Source organism: Lissotriton helveticus, chromosome 1_1 (genome assembly GCF_964261635.1).
Source record: "Lissotriton helveticus chromosome 1_1, aLisHel1.1, whole genome shotgun sequence".
Taxonomy (NCBI): domain Eukaryota; kingdom Metazoa; phylum Chordata; class Amphibia; order Caudata; family Salamandridae; genus Lissotriton; species Lissotriton helveticus.
In genome coordinates, this window is record NC_136057.1 from 103,123,506 (window position 1) to 103,137,702 (window position 14,197).

Sequence of the window (14,197 nt, forward strand, 5' to 3'; positions counted from 1 at the left end):
GGCTTCACACCTTAGTCTTTAGAAGTCGACGGAGCCTCGACTTCTTTCGGTTTCGGTGCCGATGGAGCTCGTGGGATTGACACGTGCGGCTTGCTTGGTAAGGAGCTGCCGGAAGGCTTACTTATTTTCTTCGGAGACGGGCTCGATGGCGGGGCTTTCGAAGTGATTTTTTGGTCTTGACTGGGCCCAGGAGGCGGAGTGTTGAACTTTGCCTTCAGTTTGGGTGCTGTGTTTGATGCAGGGGCAGTAGTACTCAAGCACTGACCCAATGGTATGGAGTCGTCTGCCTCTGATATGACGATTTGGAGATCATCGGAATCCTCTTCGGGAACGAGCGGAACCTCCTCGTAGAAGATATCCACCGGTTCTGGAGCTGATCTCTGCATGTCGTGTCGACGGGCCCTCCGATCTCGGATGGTTTTCTTGGCTCGAAAGGACGCGCAGGCTGTACAGCTGGATTTGTCGTGTTCTGGCGATAAGCACAGGTTACAGACCTCGTGGTGGTCACTGCATGGAAACTGTGCTCCACACAAGGGGCATTTCTTGAATGGTGTCCTTTCCATAAGGTGTAGGCCTCACGGCGTGGATAGGTCCAACGGCCCGCGTCGATGACCGGAAGAGAGCTGATGGAGTCGAAAACAATGTTAGTCGATATCGAAGGTAGTTAGGTGAAGTTTTAATACGTTTTTGCGCTTCGAAGTACTTGAAAAGTAGATGTCGAGCCGGAGCGGAAAAAGTTCATCCGAACCCAGTGCCGGAAAAAAACAATCTAAGGATGGAGCCGATGCCCTTGCGCACTATCGTCCAAGGGAGGAATCACCTATCTCGTGACTACAAAAGACTTCTTTCAAGACGACAACAACATGCAATCATCCGAGGCCAACACCAGCTGGCGATCTCATGCACAGTGTAGTATCTGCAGCTCATATGCCTCGAACACTATGTTTTGGAATGTGAAATATGCCAAAAGATGAAAGTCTCTACTGTGAAACGTCCTGTGCAGACGCCCCTGTTGATTTCAGATAAACCATTAGCTTGCGTGTACCTGGACCACTGCGGTCCCATACAGAGTGATGGCAACTATAAATATATCATGATCGCAGTGGATTCGTGTTCAAGATTCATTTGGATGTGGCCTCAGCGCTCGGTTATTAAAGATTTGCTATAACTGTTAGTAAAGATTTGCGAGTCTTTATCGGCACGCTACATTCTGACCAGGGTCCTGCGTTTAGCTTTCGAGCTTACCAGGAGGCCATGGCCAATCTGGGCGTTGCATTCCGGTACTCTAGTTTATTTCATCCTGAGGGAAATTCGGTAGTGGAGAGAAAAAAATGAGACATAAAGCTATCTATAACAGCTAGGGTATTAGGTTCGGGTGACGGGTGGGTCAAACATCAAATAAGTGTCCAACGTAGTCTTAACAATCTGCCAAGAAGTTCTCTAGGGGGCATCACGCCATAGGAAGTCCTTTTTGGGACCAGAATGTTAGTAGTGAACCTTGATTGGTAACCACAAACTCTTTGATATCAAAGATCGTTTGGCTGTCTTACAGGACTTAAATGAAATAAGAACGAAACAAAGTAATGTGTTCCTGAAGCCAACCACCACTGAAGAGAAACCGACCGTCCCAGCAAGGCCTGTCTGGATCCCAAAGCTTGGTGATCTGGTCAGAGAAATGATCGCGGACAAGAAGGAAGTTGGGCCTTCTTACTGACAACCAGTACCTCTCCTAGCAATCCGCGGATCAAGAACAGAATGAATTACTGCCGCCCCTTGCTGGAAAAAAGGAGAACAGGTTTGTGTCTATCAACCTGGTCAAACCACCTCATGTGGCCAATCATAAGCAGTAGGCCAAGTGGACTCCGCCAATGTAACAGATGCCCAGCTCTGGCTACTATCCAAGAGGTTCAAACTAAGAGACTCATCACCTTTGAAGAATCTGCAGTGCGAAATGAAGGACTAAGCAACAAAGCTATGGAACTTGTACCTCTTGAAACCCAAATAACAGTTTGTCAAGAAACGCCTGTCTACAATGAAGTAGCATCTGATTACACAAATGTTACATGTAATCCTGAGGTTCCAGCGATTTCAACGAATCCAGATGCAATCCCAACAATTGACAGAACTGCCTCTGGCTATTTCATTAACTTTGATACATTTTCCGAGGATCCAAGCGAACCTAAAACTGCGCCAGTAAAAAGAACTTTGAAAGGACAAGCAACAGACCTTTTTCATCACCTGGAAAAACCATTTTGGTTTCACCATGGATTGAACTTTGGATTGTGTTGGGTGTGCTTTTTCTTCTACTTTGGTTGACTCTGGTAATAACTTTGGGAATGCTGATAAATGGTAGATATGTCAAAATGGACACAGCAAGTAAGAACATCAACTTAATTCTCAAGCCACACAAATCATCCCATCGTGAACAAAGAGACTTGTCATCAGTGAACATCACAGCCGTTCTTATACCAGGGAGTATACCTTGGGACAGAACTAATTATGACATTTTTGGCCCGTCAGAGCTGTTGAAGATTCTACACCAGTTCAAGATTTCCTTGAATGACTTTGTTTCATCTAGTACTAGATACTTCCCTCCTGAGGCGGAAAGCCGGGAGAGGAAGAGAACTCTTTTAAAACCTTATTGTCACGGAATATTGTTTGTTTGTAATTTGCTTTGTTTTAACTTGTAATTACCTCTCCCTGCATTCGCCGGAGAGCTGGTGCGTCTTTCGAATTGCTGGTCCCCCCTGCAGCCGATTCAGGTAGTGTGACGGGGCTCTGATCTCACAAGAGCCGCCATATTGGGGGAATCGGAAGGGTAGCGGTACAGCTGCCTGCTCCCTCCCGCCCTCGGACGCGCCTATAAGAGCGTCATCTTGTCGTGCCACAAATAGCTAGATACTTCCCTCCTGAGGCGGAAAGCCGGGAGAGGAAGAGAACTCTTTTAAAACCTTATTGTCAAGGAATATTGTTTGTTCGTAATTTGCTTTGTTTTAACTTGTAATTACCTCTCCCTGCATTCGGCGGAGAGCTGGTGCGTCTTTCAAATTGCTGGTCCCCCCCGCAGCCGATTCAGGTGCTGTGACGGGGCTCTGATCTCACAAGAGCCACCATATTGGGGGAATCGGAAGGGTAGCGGTACAGCTGCCTGCTCCCTTCCACCCTCTTCCGCTTTAAATGGCCAGCCCCACTCGGCCACGCAGCGGATGAGCACAGCGGGTGCGCCAAAGGCAAGCCTGTCTGCGCCCGTCCGCGACCTTTCCGTGACCAGGGCCAGAGACGCTGCTGGTTTCGACCCTTTGGACACCATCCCATACACTAGACAGAAGCTGCTCTCCCTCAGGCCCAAGGACAGTGCTTATTTACATTCCATTCCCTTTGACCTACCCATTAAGTTCTACCCCTGCAAAGCATGTGACCCAAAACATGAAGGAGGCATCTCAGTGCATCAATGTCCCTTAATAAAACCCGCGGCCTCGCCCCAAATTAACCAAAATACTCTAACCCTCAAGGCGGGACTCATTAATTGTCGCTCCTTGGTGAAACACTCTCTAGATATCTTCCAGTCTCTTATTGATAACAAATGGGATTTACTCTTTCTAACAGAAACTTGGTTGGAAGATGAAACGAATCCTGCATTATGCCTAGCCATTCCAACAGGCTATAATATCTTCTGTGCCAACCGGCAAAGCAATAAACACGGAGGAGGAGTCGCTATTATTTATAGATCCCATTGGTCGATCTCGTCCTTCCTCTACGATCAAATCGATCTAATCGAAGCTCTGCCCTTCTGTATAAAATTAACTTCCAAAATCACGTGCTCAGGCTTGCTGGTATATCGACCCCCTAAATCCAGCACATCTCATTCACCTAATTTCTTAGACTTTGTACTTCAAGCTAGCTCCCGCTATACAAATTTCACCTTGCTTGGAGATTTAAACCTCCATGTGGAGGATACTTCTGATATGATAAGTAACAACTTTATATCCACCATGACTGATTGCGGACTTAATCAGCGGATTACCTTCCCCACTCATAAGGCCGGTCATACTTTGGACCTTATTTGTTCCAATCTTATGGATATTACAATCGGGGAACCTAGTCCGGTGATCTGGTCCGATCATTACTTCATTCCCTTCTCTATCATCCTGAACCAACAGGAAAGACCTAGGATTCGGGCTAAGGAGTATGACAGAAACTGGAGCAAGATTTCCCCGGACAGTGTAGTCAATCATCTTCCCTCTGCTGATCCTCCAGGAGCGTTAGATTTGGACTCACGCTTGGTCATTTCAAACAACTGGGTATCCAAGGCCATCGATTCCATTGCCCCTCTTCGGCCTATAAAGACCTACCGTTCAGCTCCCGCCGCGCCCTGGTATTCTGATGAACTGCGCAAATGTAAATCTGCATGTAAACTTTTGGAACATGGTTGGAGACAGTCCTATTCAGCGGATACTAAATCATTATACAAAGCTGCCCTCAAAGATTATCGGAAAAAGATCAAAAATCATAAACGGAGCTACCTTCCGATAAGATCAATAATGTGTTATGTAAACACGGGTTGACCCAAAGAAGTCACTGGGACCTGGGTGAGTATATGGTACGAACAAAGTGGTCCCAGAACAAAGTCAAGGATAATATGAAACATTCATTTAAATAATTTACATCAAACTTTAGGAGTACGGCTACATTGTTGTTTATTCACAATGTGCACACATATTCAATAGTATAGTGTCTAACAGACAGTAATTAAATTTAAACACAGTCAGTGCCCCAGATAGGTAAGGTAAGTGAAAGTGAAGGTGTGGGAGGAAGTGTCAGGAAAGAAATTGTGACTTTAGCAATAATCAATCAATGATATTCCTTAGCCATTGCAATCAATTTCATTCGAAAAAAGTGTTAAATTAATATCTCAAAGTATTGAACATAAAGTGTATCATGCTTCCAAAACTGTCATCAATAAATGATAAATGTGGGAGGAAGCTGACGGGAAGAGAGCTGTCGACGTTTCGACCCAGTGCTGAATGCAGGCAGGTGCTGACGCCTTGCTATAGGGTCTTCATCAGGACGGGTAGGGGCTAATGTTACCATGTGGTATAGGATAATCAGTACATGGTATTGCAGTCTCATAAACACGGTACACATCCAATGTGTGATGCATGTAGGTCAGGAGAGTTCACAGTAAAATGGGGGGAGGGGGGATTGTACGTCTCCCGGTCATTCAAGTTCAATACGTGGGAAAGGCGTTTAGATGCAAAAACGCGGATTACGCCGACAAATCGGGAATCTGTAGTGGTTGCAGCATCCACTTTATCTGAGAATTCCGCCGGGCATCCGATCGGAAAACTGGTATGGGAAAACAATCCTCGATGTCGGGGTCTGGTATGCGCGTCAGTCAGGAAATCGACATCGAGGATTGTTTTCCCATACCAGTTTAGATTCCCAACATGGATTCAGACCCGGGTACAGCACCGAGTCGGCCCTGATAGAAATGGCCGATTCGGTACGCTGGACACTCGACAGGGGTGCAAGGGCGGTGTTGGTGCTGTTGGATCTTTCCGCAGCATTCAACACTGTCTCTCACCCTGTCCTGCTGAACCGCCTCTGGTCAATAGGCATCCAGGGTAAGGCTCTTAGCTGGATCTCTTCTTTTCTGTCCAACCGTACACAAGCAGTGTTTACTCCACCATACACTTCCATCTGTCACCCGCTCAAATGGGGCGTTCCCCAAGGCTCTTCACTGAGTCCTCTTTTATTCAATGTGTACTTCTCTCCTCTGGCCGAGTTAATTGCCCAGTCAGGAATAAAAGTGGCATCGTATGCTGACGACATTCAGCTGTTGTTCACATATGACATCCCCACCCTGACTACATTTGATCCTCTGAAAGACTGCCTCCGTGATATAGCGCACTGGATGGATAATAACTTCCTGAGATTGAACGCAGGAAAAACTAAGGTTTTTTTCTTTGTCAATCTTCCCCTCTGGACTCGAACCTCTGGTGGCCGGTGGAGCTGAGCTCTGCCCCCTCACCCAAGGAATCAGTAAGAAACCTTGGGGTGAGATGGGACACCAGTCTCTCCTTCCACAGTCAAGTCCATGCAGTCGCTGCTGCCTGCTTCTCTAAAATCAGGATGATTAAAAAATTCATTAACTATCTTCCCAGCAACACTAGGAAAACAATAGTCCAGGCCTTAATTACTTCTCACCTGGATTATGCTAATGGCCTCTATCTCGGACTCACTTCGGGTCTGAGCCATAGACTACAAATAGTTCAGAAAGCCGCTGTTCGGCTAGTCTGTGGCATCTCTCCCCGAGAACATATATCACCTTACCGGCGGAGGCTGCACTGGCTGCCGATCCATAAAAGGGCAGAGTTTAAAGTTTTGACTCTGGCCCATCGGGCAATAAAAGGACGCGGATCTGCCTATCTTTCGTCCTGTCTCCGTCCCTATAGCAATGTTAAAAACCTTCGGTCCAATTCTAAGTTATTGCTGACCACAACCAGATTTTAAAAAGTTCGCTCTGGGGGCAGAACTTTCCAGGTGTGTGCCTCTTCTCAATGGAACAAACCTCCTATCTCCCTCCGTAAAATCCAGGAGGAGTTACCTTTCCGTAAAGCGTTTAAAACATTTCTCTTCTGCTAAATCCTTCTGGACTAGATCTAGTATTCTAAGCACCAGCGCCGGGACACCCCGTTGGGGTAGCTGCGCGCTATACAAAATACACAAATATAAATATAAATATATAGTACCTTTTCTGATGATTGGGACTTCGAGACTGTTAATAATATGATGTCAGACTTTACAAATCATGAATACTTAGAAGGTTCATCAGATTATGAACAAATGTATTGTTATAATCACTATGGTCATCATTTCTTGCACAAATCTGCAAATACTAGAAATGTATTAATGTATAACCAATGGGACATTGTCCTACGCCACCAAAGGGTAGCTCAAAAACATTTTTTAGAAAATGTCCGTACTTTTCAGGGTTCAATGTATCCAATCCGGAATCATTTTACTTAAAAAATGTAAACAAAAACAGGAAAGAAAAATAGGTTAACAAATACCAAGCAAATTTATTCTACAGCCTTTTATGCTCAACTGTCTTCACTAGGCTTCGAATCTTGGAAAGACAACATTGAGACAAAAAACTGTCTGGGGCACAAAATATTGGCAAGTGCTGGGGATAGAAGCTTTATTTGGAGCCTGCATCATCCCTGAGCAAATTATGTTTTTGAATGACACTGTCAAAGAGACGTCTTGTCTTGGGTTAGCCAAGATAAAAGACTTGAACCTACACCTACACCTGTAAGTGATAACACTTCAGAGGGGGGAGTCGACATACATACTATTTTGCATCACAAAAGAACAGATTCAGATTGGAATAAATGGTTGATCTGGTCCACAGACACAAACAACTGTCAAGATAGATTCCTGAATAAAACAAAGGGGTTCACATTCATTAGGCCAGAACCAAGATATGTTCAAAGACAGCATCCAGGAATAGTAACAACATACAGTGTAGGGAAACTTTGCCTTGATTGGATACATAGATCTACACTTAAGGATGTAAAGCAACACTTATCTTTACTTAAAGATGGCGCTGATCTTAGGGAATTGTTGCTAGGAACAAGAACACCGCGTCATAAACGTTTTATATATGCCGGTATCTTTGCTGCTTATAATGAAGCATGGAAAATTACGCAAGCAGAGACTGCACAACGAATACGAGAAATTGATCGTATTCATTTAGAGAAATCTCTCTCTGTGGTTGACAATGGGTTAACGACTCTGTGGTCCAGGATATATTCTTTAGATAGCATAGTGTCTTCTGCCATAGACATCATGGAACAGGACTTGGTCATGTTGCAACATGGTCAGTCGCAAGTACGTTCTATCATGCTATTAGGCTGGACGTTGTAAAACCTTCATTCAGGCTATACTACGTCACTGTTTTCAGAATTCAATCTCACTGATAAACAGATCAAATTGGCACGAAGGGGAGCAGACAATACGGTGCTGAGCATTGAAAAACTAGAAAGATTGCCATTTACTGTCGCTGAAAAGCCAGTTATGGAATGGATTATACATTGGAACATTCACTCAGTCTGTTACAATTTTCCATTTTCAATATTGCCTACAACATATACCAGCAGGCACATATAAAAGGTTGAGTAAAGAATACATCAAGACATCCTGGAGTGGGGGTCGTGAAGTATTTCTTAGCGGGGAAAATTGTGAAAATGCAATCCAATTTTTGGATAACTATCGAATGGGAGTTACCTTACGTTGAATGATCGCAGCTGCTGTGGCATGTTGCCAGGAATACCATATCTAGTAACTGTGTCAGCCAGGGTCACTTGCTGTATGCAAGTATTGTTTCCTAAAACCAAGACAGCCGGGAGTCGCCACTTTGGCCTTCACTGAACATCTCTTCTATACAAATTGATAATTTAAGCAGAATGAAAGCCATTCTTTTGCAAAAACTCGGCCAAAGAAACCTATGATCTGCAAATCGCAAGGACTTCTGCAGAGTTACATGCCCTCTTAACTACACATTGCCCTATACATTTCTCAGAAATGTTAAGTCGTATCTTAAACATGTCTGATACGAGTGGTATTGTACATGTATTTAAGACCGTATTTTCTGGACTGTTAGCACCTTTTTAAGCAGTCCTGGTAATATTTCCAAACTTTGTGCACTCTGTGTTTGGCGAATTGCCTATCATTTTGGGACTCGCTGCAGGAATACTATTTTTGCTCCTATTGCTGCGATATGGCAAGTCATTTCACAAACGACACCTAGTTCTCCATGGAGACAACTCTACTGGCGATGACGTGCCGTGAGCGCATCATCCAAATTTTGGGACTACCTCGTCTAAGAGAATTAAATACCACATGGTTTCTGTCATTCAGACCAATTTGGCAAAATTGCATCCTACCTGTTCTACGCTGCCTGCTATGCGGAGAAGAATGCGTGTTAGACACATGTCTCACACTCCCATCAGTCATGCGAACGGATGTTGATACTTTGCTTGAACCAGTAATAGCCCATGCACTGTGTTGTCCCCAGCGGCTACCGATTCTGATGACGGCATTCATTGAGATCTCACAGACGCAAAAAGCTACTGCTGTAATTCATGAATTTTTATCTTGTGTTCTGATTAACTTGGACATATTATATTTGTCAATCTGTAACTTGGAAGATGTTTTTCTTTTATAAAACCGAATAAAGTTTGTTGATAATAATCACTAGGGGGCTCATTTACAGGGTAGCATGGTATCCCTCACACTAACTCCAGGAGTCACAGTCCACACAATGGACATGCTTTGTTCCCCCTACTACCAACCTTACATGTACCCCTAATCACATGCCCAAACCTCTCCTTGCTGATGCCAATGTGGTCCTCAGTCATCCCACAGACCATATTTTTGGCCGCTTTGAAACTGCCCATACAATAAAAATGCTTCAGTTGTAAATACATATCAACTACCATTTGTTGTGTTTGAAACATTTTATATGAATAATAAAACCTAATAAACATAAGCTGATTATTAAAGCAAAACAAAACATCAATTGCCATACACATAAGAGACAAAAGTAGTACATAAAATCAACTACTGTAACACAGCAAAGTTATGAAGAGCACAATTCCTAATTTCGTGCAATCTTTAAAGTTCAACAATAGAAACGTTAATAAAGTTCAAAATCACCTGCCCAAACCTCTCCCTCCTGATGCCAATGTGGTCCTCCGTCATCCAACAGACCATATTTTTGGCCGCTTTGAAACTGCCCATACAATAAAAATGCTGCAGTTGTAAATACATATCAACTACCATTTATTGTGTTTGAAACATTTTATTGAATAATAAAACCTAATAAACATAAGCTGATTATTAAAGCAAAACAAAACATCAGTTGCCATACACATAAGAGAAAAAGTAGTACAGAAAAATCAACATACTGTAACACAGCAAAGTAATGTAGAGCACAATTCCTAATTTCGGGCAATCTTTAAAGTTCAACAATAGAAACGTTCATAAAGAACAGGAAAGGAAACAAAGAAGGTGGGATACAGTGATTTCATTAATGGAATGCTTCCTACATATAGAAAAAGAAAATACTAATTATTTTGCTTAACCCCTTAAGTGCTGCCGTCGGCCAACGGTCGTCACGGGCACTACCTCCCCAGTGCTGCGCACGACCGTTGGACGTCCAGTTCAGCACCGGATAATGGACAGCGCAGCACTGGGGAGGTTTGTTTACTAGCTTTAAAGGGGTTAAGCAATAAAGTCCTCACATTAAAATACTAAGAGAAATATATTGAACAATGAACATTTCATATGTAATTAGAATTCAATTTGAATATTTTAACCTCCTCAGCATTATTTGACTCATCATTACAACCTGAATGCTTTCTGGAAAGGAACCGCCTCATGGAGTTCAAAATCACATCTTTTCCAACAATAGGATTCAAATGATAAACTTGAATTTCAATTCAATTTATTTATTTAGGCCACTTTGGAGATCAACAATTTGAAATATATACAAAATCCATACACTTTTGTAAAAATTGTCTCCTAAACTTGAATTCCATCCACTTTTTGATTAAACACTTCCCATTCCAGCAAGCATCACAAGACCACTTGTTGTTATCTTCCCAATTAGTGATAATTTTTCGGCTGGCAATAACAATAAATATGTATAGAATTTTACCTCCGAAAGCAAAAACATGCCATTTCTGAATCATGGTGCACAATAAAATGTAGGAACAGAAGGGCATCTTTTGGTGTAGCATTCATTAAGGTTTGACCAGGCTTGAAACTAGAATTCCTGATTTTTTGGACATTTAATTGTCATATTTATGAAAGAGTTCTAACAGACCCAGCATGAGCTCCGCGAAAAATAGAAGATGACTGAATTGTACTTAGAGAAAATGTGCTGATAAGTAATCTATTGATGTAAAATATAGTGGTCAGGCAATGCTTGAGGATCTAATCTATTCAGATTTTAACTCCATAGTTTGTTTAATAAATTGACTGAGCATAATACTTGAAGGTCCATCTCTCAGATCAGTTCTATTACAGATTTAGTTGCGATAACACTAATACAGATCATTGATAAATAGATTTTAAATACCATTGGTGGAATTGATCCTTGGTCTAAATCTAGATTAAAGTCTGCAATGGAAACCAGTACAAACAGATCAATTCTAAATTCATTGAATATGTTTATTATAGTGGTTTAGAGGAAACCCAGAAGACACACATTGTTCCTGAAACTCAGAAAATGTATCTAAAGATTATGATTACATCCTATTTTATGTCCAGAGACTGCTTTAGCTGCTTTCCTGTTTAAGTGACAACATTTGCAAATATATTTAACAAAACATTAACGCTGGATGTCAGAAATTCTGTCTTTAAGTATTGTGTAAGAGTTATGTGTGATGGTTTTTATTTGATCTGAAGCAACACTAACACTAAATAGGTACATGCACCGGTTATCATTCAACTAACAATATTAGCAAACTTAATTTGGAGGGAATTGAGAAAAATTGCCTCATGTTTTATTGTTAAAAAATTCTACTGGTTCAGTAATTCACAGAGTTTGCAAATGCTAAACCCCTTTTTGAAATGTATTAAGCCCATTTAACAATTCAGAATTTGGAAGGGGAAGGTTAATAGTTTCCCTTTTGAATATTTAATACATTGTTAAGTGGAGAAGCGTGGCTCAGTGGTTAGAGGCGGCAGACCCGGAAGCTGAGATCGACCGTGGACCAGAGTTTGATTCCCCGCCTCGGCGGGTCTCGGGCTCAAAATTCCACGGACTCGACAATTCTCGCTCTGGTGCCTACTCAACTCACGGGGTCACACTCTGCGACTCTGGGCAATAGCTTGCTTAATCTCCACTACGGCCCCTCGCGGCGGGATGCCTGGCTTTCACCTTGTGGACACCCTGCCGGGGTTTCTCACAGGGGAATACCAGGACGGGTTCCCTAAGCAAGCGCCGGGACGCTTACGGGCAGCTGTGCGCTTTACAAGTCCAGCACATTTACATTTACATTTACATTTAAGGTATGTATTGAGCTTTGAAACCATATGTGGACTGAAAAACAGTAACAGGAGGTAGTAACCCAAGGAGACATTTGTGAATCTGAAAGTAAAATGGGGTGCATTAAAAATGCCTTTATTTAAAAGCTATCACAGACAAAGTAGTGTGCTGACTCTACAAGCAACCACTTTTACCAAATGGATTATTAGTACATGAACCTCAGTATTTCCTATATTGCTGAAATGTAGTCTAATATTTTTGTAATGTCGTGTAAATATTTCTTCCTGTTAGTTCAGAATTTCAATATTGTCATGAAATGTTCCTATTCTTTTTGTCAAACATATTGAAATATCTTTATCACAATTTTTGGGGCATTCTAAAAAGTGTTTTTACTCTCTAACTTAAAGCTTCCTAAGAAAAATACTGACGCCAGTTCCTGCTTTCTCCTAGATCATTTAGCTTTCTCACTAAAACAAGCACAATATTGATTTGAGAGAGGTGATTATTGTAGTCATACGCAGTGGGGTTAGTTTAGAAAAGACCAATTCCTTAATCTTTCGAAATAAAACTTGGAAAAGTTTATGTTCAATAATTTCAGATAACTTACTGATTAAGATATCAGATAAAGATCCCCAAATTTCTTATACCTTGTGGTATCAAAAATATGCTAGAATTAACATTCTAGTTATATTTGCCATGATCAACTTTCTGTTATTTTAACACATTTCTTCAGTGCACAGAGTATTTTCCCTACATAGATCACATTTCATGCAATGGTCTGTGCTTGAATGTACAATGAAGGGGTAAAAATGCATTTCTACCACAATCAAGAAACCCTTGGGTCTCTGAGGATTACTGTTGCAAATGAAGACCTAGCTAAGATTAAATATCCCTTTAAAAGGACAAATTTCCCTCACCCACCATAGTTGGCATGCTTCCTTATTGGGAATCTCCTTGCACCATGAAACAACCCCCTCACTGAGAGGGAGGAGTTCAGGCATATTTTGTTATAGAGAAAGGTATACTAAATACAACAATAATGAGCTCAGGGTAGTGGGGGCAGCAGAGTGAAACTTAAAACTTGCTAAAGGGTATGTGGTTTCCATTTTTTGTACAACCCTGGGCCAGGATTAAAAATAGGACACTGTGGGAGAAATATATATGCACTGTTAGAGTCAATAAGAGGTCAACATGTTTCAGCCTATTAACCCTCCAAATAGGTGTTTGCGGCATTCTTCAGGACTTAATCAAAAGTTCTGCCGCTCAATGTACTCAATCAATAACAAGCATTGTCATAGCCAATAGGTCTCGCCTTTGGGTCCTTATAAGTGTTTAGCCATGCATATTCAGTAACAATGTGAAATAATTACTATTAAAAAAAAGAAGACTATAAAGTAACTAAGCTAGACTTGACTTTATAACTGGTTAATCAAACGTTTCTGGAGGTTTAGTATATATAAACAACTCCTTTTTTCTATGGTGTGTCATATTAAGTTGATGCTTTAAATTTTGGTGAGAGTACACAACGTCCAAAAATTCAATACTGCTTTTATATTAATATACCTTAGAAAGCTTGAAGTGAAAGATAATTCTAAGTGGCATTTGGTTATGAGTAGGCGCTAATGACTATTTCCGGATGACAATGTAATTAGCATTTTTTGTATAAGATGTGTTAAAAGTATGGGTAGGGAAAATGGCTATTTTGGCCAAAGGCTGCCCTTTCTATATGCATGCTAGATTTAATTTGTAAACAGAATCACAATTTGTTATGTGGTACACAAGTTTCAAAGTTTATTTATTATGATAAGGAACTCTTTATGAGGTCCACATAAAACAACATATACATACAAAGCACAAATACTTAAAAAGAAAAGAAAAAGAAGATATTTTCATCACAATCACATGAGATATCTTAATACAGGTCCAAAAAACATTTAAAAAAGTTGTACAGTTTAAAAACAAACATTTCATTAGGAGGGTTAATCAAGGCTGCCTTAAACGAAGATGCTGATAATATGTTAAGTTGTAGGCAGATTGATCTTAACCATCTACGCCTGCAAGGCATCAGTGTAGGGCAGATGAACATCACGTGATCTAGATCCTGATCATGTAATTGACAAAAATCACAGCGTGCCGAAC

General features: G+C 41.5%; 1 long non-coding RNA gene across 2 annotated transcripts in view; it reads right to left on the minus strand.

Annotated features, from left to right (window-relative positions):
* Positions 1-14,197, minus strand: part of LOC144767945 (uncharacterized) — a 306,510-nt gene that overhangs the window by 231,858 nt on the left and 60,455 nt on the right. For both annotated transcript variants that reach the window (XR_013598390.1, XR_013598391.1), the window contains exon 4: positions 9,721-9,796. This is a non-coding gene — a long non-coding RNA (uncharacterized LOC144767945). The remainder of the gene's footprint in view (positions 1-9,720; positions 9,797-14,197) is intronic.